General features: G+C 49.8%; 1 pseudogene; it reads left to right on the forward strand.

Moving 5' to 3' along the window:
• LOC136620113 (zinc finger protein 850-like) overlaps positions 1-12,004 on the forward strand; it is a 95,708-nt pseudogene that overhangs the window by 42,012 nt on the left and 41,692 nt on the right.

The following is a 12,004-nucleotide window of genomic DNA, read 5'->3' on the forward strand; positions in this document are numbered from 1 at the left end:
TGTTTTGTTGCAGCTTGCTGTGCGATCTGTGCCTTGCAGTTCATGTCCGTTTGTATGTTTATTTTGTGTCAGTTTGGTCTGCTGAGTTTGTTTGCTATGTCTGCGCTGGGTTAGCCCCTAGGGCCCTCTAGTAGATGTGTCTTGCTAGTGTAGGGACTGCAAGATACGAGGGGCCTTGCCAGGGCTTACAGCTTAAGTTCATTGGCCAATGTACGAACTAACACCTCGCATTTATATTCATCTTATCATCTGCTATTAGTGTTTACATTGTGGCTGCTGTACGCTGTGTATTCTGGCTCAGTGTGTCCTGTTGTTCAGTCCCTGTCATGTGGCATGTGAATGCGTCCTGTTCTGGTGCATGGCTCCTAGGATCAGCTAGGGCCGAGATCCGAAGACCGCTGGGCTGCCCTTATTGGGGCAATGTCCCCACTTAGGTAGGGCCAGATCAACCTCCCTATAGCCAGGGCCAGTTGCCAGAAACCCGTGTGCGTACCCAGTCCTTTTTGGTTGCGATCGTGTGGGCCCCGTGCTTAGTTTGCCCACACGATCGTAGCAAAAGGGTTCCAAAGGGAGCATGCTCCCTCTGTGCTGTCATTGGACCTCTGTGATGTAATCATGGGGGCCCGACCGGTTACCATGGAAACAGGACTGCCTGTAATCACTAATACAAGCGATAAGACATTGCAGGACAGAAGTCCTGCAATGCTTTTGCAGCGCCTGAGGAGTGGGCCCTCAGCCTAGGAGATAGTGGGGTAGAGTTTGGGCCTTGTCACGGGGCTCTACCATCTACCACCATGAGGGTAGTACAGCGACCCATCAAAGAAACTGAGGACAGGCTATTAAAAGGGTAACCCAACTGGTGTCAGACAGAGGAATCACAGAATGACAGACGAATCCACACGCCAAGTTATCTATAGAGTTCTGTTCCCGGACACTCTGCTTCTCTCTCTCTCCAACTCTCCACCAGTACACACGCTCAAAGCTAGGCACTCAGCGCTGCACGGTGGGCTCTCACATACTTGCAGTTCTCCAAGTCTTTAGCATAGAGGCCTGAGTCAACTGTGCTGAGGACATACACATTGCATTCATTTAGCCTCTTCCATCTTCACTGCACCCAGACTGAAGGTGTCTGTGTGCAGGCAGGCTCCTCTCTTGCCAACTCCAAGAAGACTCACCTACAGACAGTAAAAACTCCTCTCATGCACCTTGCAAACACATACATAAAACAAGGTCCCATGACATATAACAAGATATTTTCCAGCCATAACCCAGACAGTAACCCATTCAGTGCTGCAGCTATGCAATACACATCAAACTCACTCACATAGAAGACACTGACTTTACATAGGCACAAGACATACATAGATCACTCAGAAACAACTAGAAACTACTAAATTCTGTACACCACACTTTATCATAGCAGCTATGGTACAAATCCCCAAGAGGGATATAAAAAGTGTAAAAAGAAGTTTAAAATTGTGAAAAAAAGGAAAAATGAAAAAAGAAACAATACGTTAAAAAAAACCCCTTTTTTTGTGGTTTTCCCTCTATTTGGCCTCGGTCAGACAAGCGCACAAAAAAATGCGCCACTCGCATGTGCTGAAAACACTTGAACGGGCAAAGTTTCATATCCGCATTGCATGAAACATTGCCTGTTCACTGCAGCTGCTGCGCTTCGAGAACCGCTGCTACTCCAGGAGGTGAGAGAAGACCAGCAGGGCTTTGAGATTTCCCCAAAGCAGGGAGAGTCAGCGAAACTATGGGGGATTTCCCCATAGCACGGAGAGATGGAACTGGGCAAAGGGTTAATCCCCCATTGCTCTGCTCTCTGTCCCTTGCTATGGGGAAATCCCCCATAGGTCCGTCCACTCCTTCTGCTTTGGGGAGATCCTCCATAACTCAGCTAAATTTCCCTGATATGGGAATATCCCAAGGGATATCTCCATAGTGGAGAGTGAGTGGATGGGGCTATAGGGATTCTCTGTGAGAATCCCTATAGTAAACAGTGCGGGGGTGGGCGTGTCCAGAGGGTGATTTGTCTAGCCCCGCCCCTCTTCCCATGCTCTCAAGAGGAAGCCCTGTAACCCCATCCCCTCTCTCTCCCTGCAATATGGAAATGCCTTGCGGAGAGAATTGCGGGGAGTCCCCTACTGCCTCCCAATGCTTGAAATACCCCTCTGCTGACAGCAGGACATTTAAAGGGTGCTTCTGGCCAGCACCTTTTAAATGTCCTGCTGTAAGCAGCGGGGAAGCTATTCCGTCGGTAGGAGTTGCCATTAACTCCTGCTCCCATATGAGTCAATGGAAGCTCCTGCCCATCGTGCACCGAAGATAGTGCAGGTTCTATCTTTCTTAGGTGCGTGGCGTTTTGCACCCCTAATTCCGCGCATATGAATACTTCTATAGGAACCCAATGGTTCATTTATAAGGGTTCATTTTGCGTGCGCAAAAAGCACGCTCATCTTTTTTTATTTAAAGATAAAAAAAATTAAAAACCCACATATTTGGTATCGTCATATCCGTAACTACTCGTACTACAAATTGAACACACGTTTTATCCTACACAGCAAAAAGTATTAAAAAAAACCTCTAAAAAAACGGATGCAAAATGCTTATTTTTTCATTTTGCCTCACAAAAACGCAATAAAAATGATCAAAAAGCCGTAAAGACCCCAAAATTATACCAAAAACACTACAGCTTGTCACGCAGAATAATAAGCCCTATTAGAGCTCCATCCATGGAAAACTAAAAAGGTCAGAGGACTTTAAATGCAGCGATTTAGAAAAAAAAATTTTTTCCAAGAAAAGGGGTTTTATTACAGAAAAGGGGAAAAAACCTAAATGAAATCATTTTGGTAGTGTTGCAATCGTTCTGATTCGCAAAAAAAATGTTGTATCATTTATGCTGCATGATTACCTCTGTAAAACAGAACAATGGCATGGTGGATGCTTTCTCTCCCCGCTATCATAAAAAAATGTAAAGTTTTGCTATATAGTCTTTTTACCCAAAAATGGCACCAATAAAAACTACTGTTCGCCACGCAACAAACAAGCCCTTATACGGCTTTCAAAAAGTGTAGATGAAAATCGCCCAAAAATCATTGCGTCCTCAACGGTGTCTTTAAAACTGTAATAAATTATCGTTAAGGCCTCCTGGACACGGGCGGGTCGGACCCGCATGTGGGATTCCCGGAGTGAAGTTCGACCCGGTGCCTGGCCGGTGACCCCTCTGTGCCTGTCCGGCGGCTTCTTTCTGCGCTGTGGATGTGCCAGCCAACACTCCATCGCACATGTGTAGTATGAGGTCTTATAAGCGATTGTTTCTCTGTTACCAGCCCAAAGGCTGAAGCATATTAAACATATATTGTCCTTTTACACATAAGTATAAACGGAATTATAAGTATCTAACAAATGAAATATATCTACTGTACACTAACTTCACATAATCTTTCAGTTCCCCAACTATGAACATGGGAATGCAATCTCCTTTTCTCAAGAATGTAAACTTTTGCTGTGTGACGTAAGTCGTAGTCATGGAGACCGTGCAATGCTGTACTAGGAGAAGCACAGGAATTCACAACTTTGTACGTATGAAGAGCAGAGTGTAAAATAGATGTTGGGATCCCCCTGCTGCCCCCCTTAGCTTCGACTACCACTTACTTTCTGTACTTGTAACTGGTTTAAGAGATTAGATGAGCCAATAGGTGTTAGATTCCAATAAGACTGCCTATCTAGTATTTAAGAATCTGCTGTGATGTCACAAGGCAGTCCGGATTTGAGAACCTTTATGTCTCCTAGACTCATTCATGTCGACATTGAATAAATCTTCATTTCCTATGTCCCTGGTATCGTGTTGGATTTCGGCTTCTACAACACATGTGCAGTAGCCGCCGACGCTAGGTGATGACGCATATCCCGCCATACTTCCGCAGTACTACAAAAGTACTGTGGGATGGATGGCTTCCATTAACTTCAATGGAAGCCGGCTGTGCGCAGCACAATCGAATTCCACTCGTGGAGATGAAATAGTGATTTGCCATAGCATGCTATCGGGCAGCATTTCCTGCGGAGTCTGAAGGTAGACGCCACCGCAGAATCTGCAATGAAAATCCGCCTGTGTGCAGAGGTCAGAACTGAGAGATGAAGCCGTGTCACCAAGGCCAAAACTAGCTGCAGGGGGAATGGAGGCTGCAGCTAGTAGAAGCCCCTGCAGCCCCCTCACCTCACTACTGGGCTGCCTACATTATAGCCGGGCTGGTAGTGATGTCACAGGAAAGGGCGGGGCCTCCAGGAGATGCTGGATCCTACTGGGGTAAAGGACCTGTGATGATGTCATGACCATGTGACCAGTCACGTGTGTGGGAGGAGTTTCTTGAAGTTCTCTCCTGATGAGGTCAGCAGGTAGTAGAGGTGTGTGCGCTGCATGAGTCTGTGCATTGGGCTGTATGACGGTCAGTCCAGGTCAGTTAGAGGTAACCGTCCGTGTGTCCGTATTGCGGCGGCTGCATTTATCTCCTGCCGTTAGTTGCGCCTCGGATACCAGTTTGTCAGATGTGGAATGAATCACATATTGGAGAAATAGATAAAATCCCGGTTCTTCATGGCTGATCTTTGCTGCGGATGTTTTGCTGTGATGGTCCGGAGGTATTTTGGTCCTCCAGCTGCACCGTAGTTATTGCAGACAATGTGCAGCACTGATATTAGTTGCAGTTCCATCACTGGTGGTTACAGTTCTTGATGCGGTGTATTATTAGGGGGGTGCGGTGTATTATTAGGGGGGTGCGGTGTATTATTAGGGGGGTGCGGTGTATTATTAGGGGGGGTGCGGTGTATTATTAGGGGGGGTGCGGTGTATTATTAGGGGGTGCGGTGTATTATTAGGGGGTGCAGTGTATTATTAGGGGGTTATGTCCTCTGACCGCCCTCGTCGGGGCTCCCATGTACACTGCCTGCCTAATACTGTGTATACACGGCCGCACCGCCCCGTATACAGCCAGCTGCAATGTTCTGTATCTTCTGACATCTGTCTGTCCGCCAGCAGGGACTTTATCCAAATATCTGTGAATACTTAAAGGGGTTTTCCAGGCGGCGCCAGCTGTCAGTGCCGGGATACTCCGAGACCCGTAACTGCAGGCGGACCTCTCATTGACATCAGTGAGCGCTGTGCCTCCCACTATACAGGGATCGGCATACGCGGCTTCTGCTCCAACCCCATTGTATTCCGCCTCTGACTGACAGCGCTGCCTGGAAAACCCCCCTAAGGGCAGTAACACCCGGAGCGCCATCTTCTAATGTAGACTGATAGAAATGTTAGACGGTGGAAAGGGATTTCCTGCAGAACAAATCATATTGGAAACTGCGGCTCCTGCTGATGTCTTGGAGGATCAGGGCATTACTTCAGGGTAAGGGTGCCTACCTACCAGCGTTTTTTTAGCTGTGAATTTTTTTTCCTCTGCGAATTCGCTGCGTTTTTTTTTTCCGATTGTCAATGGGACTTTCTAATGTTAAAAACGCAACGCACAAAAAATGCAAAAATGGCAACTTGCGTTTTTTGTGTGTTGCGTTTTTAACATTAGAAAGTCCCATTGACAATTGGAAAAAAAAACCTCTTTCTCATTGGCGGAGGTCAGTTAGAGGTAAATGTCCGTGTGTCAGTACTGCGGCGGCTGCATTTATCTCCTGCCGTTAGTTGCGCCTCGGATACCAGTTTGTCAGATGTGGAATGAATCGCATATTGGAGAAATAGATAAAATCCCGGTTCTTCATGGCTAATCTTTGCTGCGGATGTTTTGCTGTGATGGTCCGGAGGTATTTTGGTCCTCCAGCTGCACCGTAGTTATTGCAGACAATGTGCAGATCTAATATTAGTTGCAGTTCCATCACTGGTGGTTACAGTTCTTGGATGCGGTGTATTATTATGGGGGGTTTACTGTATATACTCAAGTATAAGCCGAGTTTTTTAGTACATTTTTTTAATGTTGAAAAAGCCCCCCTCGGCTTATACTCGAGTGAGGTAAAAAAAACCAAAAAGGCCATACTCACCTCCCAGGTGGCATCTATGTCCCCAGCGCGATGGTCTCCCCTGCGGTGCAGCAAGCTGCTTGAGAATTCTCCCCGCTGTCATCTCCCTGCCGGCTTTGAATTCCCCCCGCTGTTAGCAATGTGTAAGTAAGCTCTGTGATTGGATCGAGCGCCAGCCAATCACAGCCGGTGCATCATCATCCATAGCCATTCAGTGAATAACATCACTGAATGGCTGTGATTGGTTTATTGAGTGCTGGGTGTGATACGGGGCTCCCATGTACACTGGCTGCCCGATGTTGTGTACTAGAACTCTCCTCTGTTCCTCTCCACTCTCCCCCGCCGGCCCCCGAATCTTTACAGACAAGCGGGGAGATACTCGGCTAAGGCACTACTCGCTCGAGTAATGTGCCTTAGCGAGTATACTCGCTCATCTCTACTTAGGACCTAAAAAATGCTTGCGCCAAATTTCACGCTTGTACGACACTGGGAAGTTACATTACGTAGTGGTGCACTTACTTTTGCAATTAGTATTGAATAATCGAATTGTGAACCCTTCACTTTTCCTTTTAAGGACCTAGAGAATGGTTGTGCCAAATTTTATGCTTCTAGGACACTGGAAAGTTATGAGAATTAGGTTAGGTACAGTACATAAGGGTTGCCAATACTTTTGCTCTTAGCAATGAATAATCGAGTTGGGATCCATTTACTTTTCCTATTTAGGATGTAAAGAATGGTCTCGCCAAATTTCGTGTTGGTACAACAACGGAAAGTTAGAGAATTAGGTTAGGTACATTACACAGGGGTGCCAATACTTTTGCACTTAGCATTGAATAATCAAATTGTGACTCCTTTATTTTTCCTATTTAGAATGTAAAGAATGCTTGTGCCAAATTTCAAGCTTGTACGACACCAGGAAGAACATTACATAAGGATGCACTTACTTTCGCACTTAGCATTAAATAATCAAGTTGTGACCCCTTTATGTTTCCTATTTAGGACCTAAAGAATGGTCCAGCAAAATTTCATGTTTGTACGACACTAGGAAGTTAGAGAATTAGATTAGGTACATTACATAGGGGTGCTGGGAAGTTAGAGAATTAGACTAGGTACACTTCATAGGGGTGCACTTACTTTTGCAATTAGCATTGAATAATCGAGTTGTGACTAGAGATGAGCGAACGTACTCGTCCGAGCTTGATATTCGTGCGAATATTACGGTGTTCGGGATGCTCATTACTCGTAACGAGTACCACGCGGTGTTCTGGTTACTTTCAGTTTCCTCTCTGAGACGTTAGCGCGCTTTTCTGGCCAATTGAAAGACAGGGAAGGCATTACAACTTCCCCCTGTGACGTTCAAGCCCTATACCACCCCCCTGCTGTGAGTGTATAAAAGTCGGCCCCTCCCGCGGCTCGCCACACATGCCTTGTGACTTAGCTGAGGGACAGTGCTGCTGGTGCCTGAGCTGCTGTAGGGAGAGTGTTAGTAGTGAGTGTAGGCTTCAAGAACCCCAAAGGTCCTTCTTAGGGCCACATCTGCCTGTGTGCAGGCTGCTGCTAGCAGTTGTTTTTTTTTTTTTTTTTTCCTCAAAATCGGCAGTGCAGAGCATTGCACCCGGCATTAGAGACAGAAGTGGTGCTTAGGCAGGGAGAGTGTTAGGAGTGAGTGTAGCCTTCAAGAACCTCAACGGTCCTTTCTAGGGCCAAATTTAACCGTGTGCAGTACTGTGCTGGCTGCTGTTAGCAGTGTTGCATTTTTTTTCCTTTCTAAAAATCGTCTGTGCAGAGCATTGCACCCTCCATTGATACTACAGGGACAGAATTGTGTAGGCAGGGCCACAACACAGTTATTGTTCATTGAATATACGCAGTGGGGCCTTCCCTTTGCAAAAAAGCGAAAAAATTATATTTGGCCTGCCTGTGTCAGTCCTAAGGTCTCCGTGTACGTGTGTGCTGCGTGGAGAACGTACAAAAATCAGACGCAACCAGCTACGGTTTACTGCAGGCTTGCGCCATTGTCTTTCCTGACTGGCAAATACCTGCTCTGCCAGAGTTAATAACTCTGCTACACTAAAGTTGTGTGACACTTTTTCAGGGCCACACCACAGTTATTAAACGTATTGTTCATTGATTATACGCAGTGGGGCCTTCCCTTTGCAAAAAAGCGAAAAAATTATATTTGGCCTGCCTGTGTCAGTCCTAAGGTCTCCGTGTACGTGTGTGCTGCGTGGAGAACGTACAAAAATCAGACGCAACCAGCTACGGTTTACTGCAGGCTTGCGCCATTGTCTTTCCTGACTGGCAAATACCTGCTCTGCCAGAGTTAATAACTCTGCTACACTAAAGTTGTGTGACACTTTTTCAGGGCCACACCACAGTTATTAAACGTATTGTTCATTGAATATACGCAGTGGGGCCTTCCCTTTGCAAAAAAGCGAAAAAATTATATTTGACCTGCAGGCTTGCGCCAATTTATTTCCTGCCTGGGAAATCAAATCACTGGTAATACAGCATGCTGAGGGGTAGGGGTAGGCCTAGAGGACGTGGACGCGGCCGAGGACGCGGAGGGCCAAGTCAGGGTGTGGGCACAGGCCGAGCTCCTGATCCAGGTGTGTCGCAGCCGACTGCTGCGCGATTAGGAGAGAGGCACGTTTCTGGCGTCCCCACATTCATCGCCCAATTAATGGGTCCACGCGGGAGACCTTTATTAGAAAATGAGCAGTGTGAGCAGGTCCTGTCCTGGATGGCAGAAAGTGCTTCGAGCAACCTATCGTCCAGCCACAGTTCTGCGCCGTCCACTGCTGCAAATCCGAATCCTCTGTCTGCTGCTCCTCCTTCCTCCCAGCCTCCTCACTCCACTACAATGACACATGCTCAGGAGCGGGAACACTCCCAGGAACTTTTCTCGGGCCCCTGCTCAGATTGGGCAGCAGTGGTTCCTCTACCACCAGAGGAGTTTATCGTCACTGATGCCCAACCATTGGAAAGTTCCCGGGGTCCGGGGGATGAGGCTGGGGACTTCCGGCAACTGTCTCAAGACCTTTCAGTGGGTGAGGAGGACGATGACGATGAGACACAGTTGTCTTGCAGTGAGGTAGTAGTAAGGGCAGTAAGTCCGAGGGAGCAGCGCACAGAGGATTCGGAGGAAGAGCAGCAGGACGATGAGGTGACTGACCCCACCTGGTGTGCAACGCCTACACAGGACAGGTCTTCAGAGGGGGAGGCACGGGCAGCAGCAGGGCAGGTTGCAAGAGGCAGTGCGGTGGCCAGGGGTAGAGGCAGGGCCAGACCGAATAATCCACCAAGTGTTTCCCAAAGCGCCCCCTCGCGCCATGCCACCCTGCAGAGGCCGAGGTGCTCTAAGGTCTGGCAGTTTTTCACCGAGACGCCTGACAACCGACGAACAGTGGTGTGCAACCTTTGTCGCGCCAAGATCAGCCGGGGAGCCACCACCAACAGCCTCACCACCACCAGCATGCGCAGACATATGATGGCCAAGCACCCCACAAGGTGGGACGAAGGCCGTTCACCGCCTCCGGTTTGCACCGCTGCCTCTCCCCCTGTGCCCCAACCTGCCACTGAGATCCAACCTCCCTCTCAGGACACGGGCACAACCGTCTCATGGCCTGCACCCACACCCTCACCTCCGCTGTCCTCGGCCCCATCCAGCAATGTCTCGCACCGCACAGTCCAGCCGTCGCTAGCGCAAGTGTTGGAGCGCAAGCGCAAGTACGCCACCACGCACCCGCACGCTCAATCGTTAACCGTCCACATAGCCAAATTTATCAGCCTTGAGATGCTGCCATATAGGGTTGTGGAAACGGAGTCCTTCAAAGCTATGATGGTGATGGCGGCCCCGCGCTACTCAGTTCCCAGTCGCCACTACTTTTCCCGATGTGCCGTCCCAGCCCTGCACGACCACGTCTCCCGCAACATTGTACGCGCCCTCACCAATGCAGTTAGTGGCAAGGTCCACTTAACTACGGACACGTGGACAAGCACAGGCGGGCAGGGCCACTACATCTCCCTGACGGCACATTGGGTGAATTTAGTGGAGGCTGGGACAAAGTCAGAGCCTGGGACCGCTCACGTCCTACCCACCCCCAGAATTGCGGGCCACAGCTCGGTGGTGGTATCTGCGGCGGTGTATGCTTCTTCCACTAAAGCGCCCTCCTCCTCCTCCTCAACCTCTGTCTCGCAATCTAGATGTGTCAGCAGCAGCAGGACGTCGCCAGCAGTCGGTGTCGCGCGGCGTGACAGCACAGCGGTGGGCAAGCGTCAGCAGGCCGTGCTGAAACTACTTAGCTTAGGAGATAGGAGGCACACGGCCCACGAATTGCTGCAGGGTCTGACAGAGCAGACGGACCGTTGGCTTGCGCCGCTGAGCCTCCAACCGGGCATGGTCGTGTGTGACAACGGCCGTAACCTGGTGGCGGCTCTGCAGCTCGGCAGCCTCACGCACGTGCCATGCCTGGCCCACGTCTTTAATTTGGTGGTTCAGCACTTTCTGAAAAGCTACCCATGCTTGTCAGACCTGCTCGTAAAGGTGCGCCGGCTCTGCGCACATTTCCGCAAGTCCCACACGGACGCTGCCACCCTGCGCACCCTGCAACATCGCTTTAATCTGCCAGTGCACCGACTGCTGTGCGACGTGCCCACACGGTGGAACTCTACGCTCCACATGTTGGCTAGGCTCTATGAGCAGCGTAGAGCTATAGTGGAATACCAACTCCAACATGGGCGGCGCAGTGGGAGTCAGCCTCCTCAATTCTTTTCAGAAGAGTGGGCCTGGTTGGCAGACATCTGCCAGGTCCTTCGAAACTTTGAGCAGTCTACCCAGGTGGTGAGCGGCGATGCTGCAATCATTAGCGTCACCATTCCTCTGCTATGCATCTTGAGAAGTTCCCTGCAAACCATAAAGGCAGCCGCTTTGCGCTCGGAAACCGAGCCGGGGGAAGACAGTATGTCGCTGGATAGTCAGAGCACCCTCCTGTCTATATCTCAGCGCGTTCAGGAGGAGGAGGAGGAGCATGAGGAGGATGAGGAGGAGGGGGAAGAGACAGCTTGGCCCACTGCTGACGGTACCCATGCTGCTTGCCTGTCATCATTTCAGCTTGTATGGCCTGAGGAGGAGGAGGAGGATCCTGAAAGTGATCTTCCTAGTGTGGACAGCCATGTGTTGCGTACAGGTACCCTGGCACACATGGCTGACTTCATGTTAGGATGCCTTTCTCGTGACCCTCGCATTCAACGCATTCTGGCCACTACGGATTACTGGGTGTACACACTGCTCGACCCACGCTATAAGGAGAACCTTCCCACTCTCATTCCCGAAGAGGAAAGGGGTTCGAGAGTGTTGCTATACCACAGGACCCTGGCGGACAAGCTGATGGTAAAATTCCCATCCGACAGCGGTAGTGGCAGAAGGCGCAGTTCCGAGGGCCAGGTAGCAGGGGAGGTGCGTAGATCGAGCAGCATGTACAGCCCAGGCAGTGCAACAGTCTTTAAGGGCCTGGCCAGCTTTATGGCTCCCCAGCAAGACTGTGTCACCGCTCCCCAGTCAAGGCTGAGTCGGCGGGAGCACTGTAAAAGGATGGTGAGGGAGTACGTAGCCGATCGCACGACCATCCTCGGTGACGCCTCTGCCCCCTACAACTACTGGGTGTCGAAGCTGGACACGTGGCCTGAACTAGCGCTGTATGCCCTGAAGGTGCTTGCTTGTCCTGCGGCTAGCGTCTTGTCGGAGAGGGTGTTTAGTGCGGCTGGGGGAATCATCACAGATAAGCGTACCCGCCTGTCAACCGACAGTGCCGACAGGCTAACACTCATCAAGATGAACAAAGCCTGGATTTCCCCAGACTTCTCTTCTCCACCAGCGGACAGCAGCGATACGTAAGCAATACGTAGGCTGCACCCGCGGATGGAAGCTACGTTCTCTCTCACCATCCAAAACGGGGACATTTCTGCTTCATCAATCTGTGTC

Source organism: Eleutherodactylus coqui, chromosome 3 (genome assembly GCF_035609145.1).
Source record: "Eleutherodactylus coqui strain aEleCoq1 chromosome 3, aEleCoq1.hap1, whole genome shotgun sequence".
NCBI classification, from domain to species: domain Eukaryota; kingdom Metazoa; phylum Chordata; class Amphibia; order Anura; family Eleutherodactylidae; genus Eleutherodactylus; species Eleutherodactylus coqui.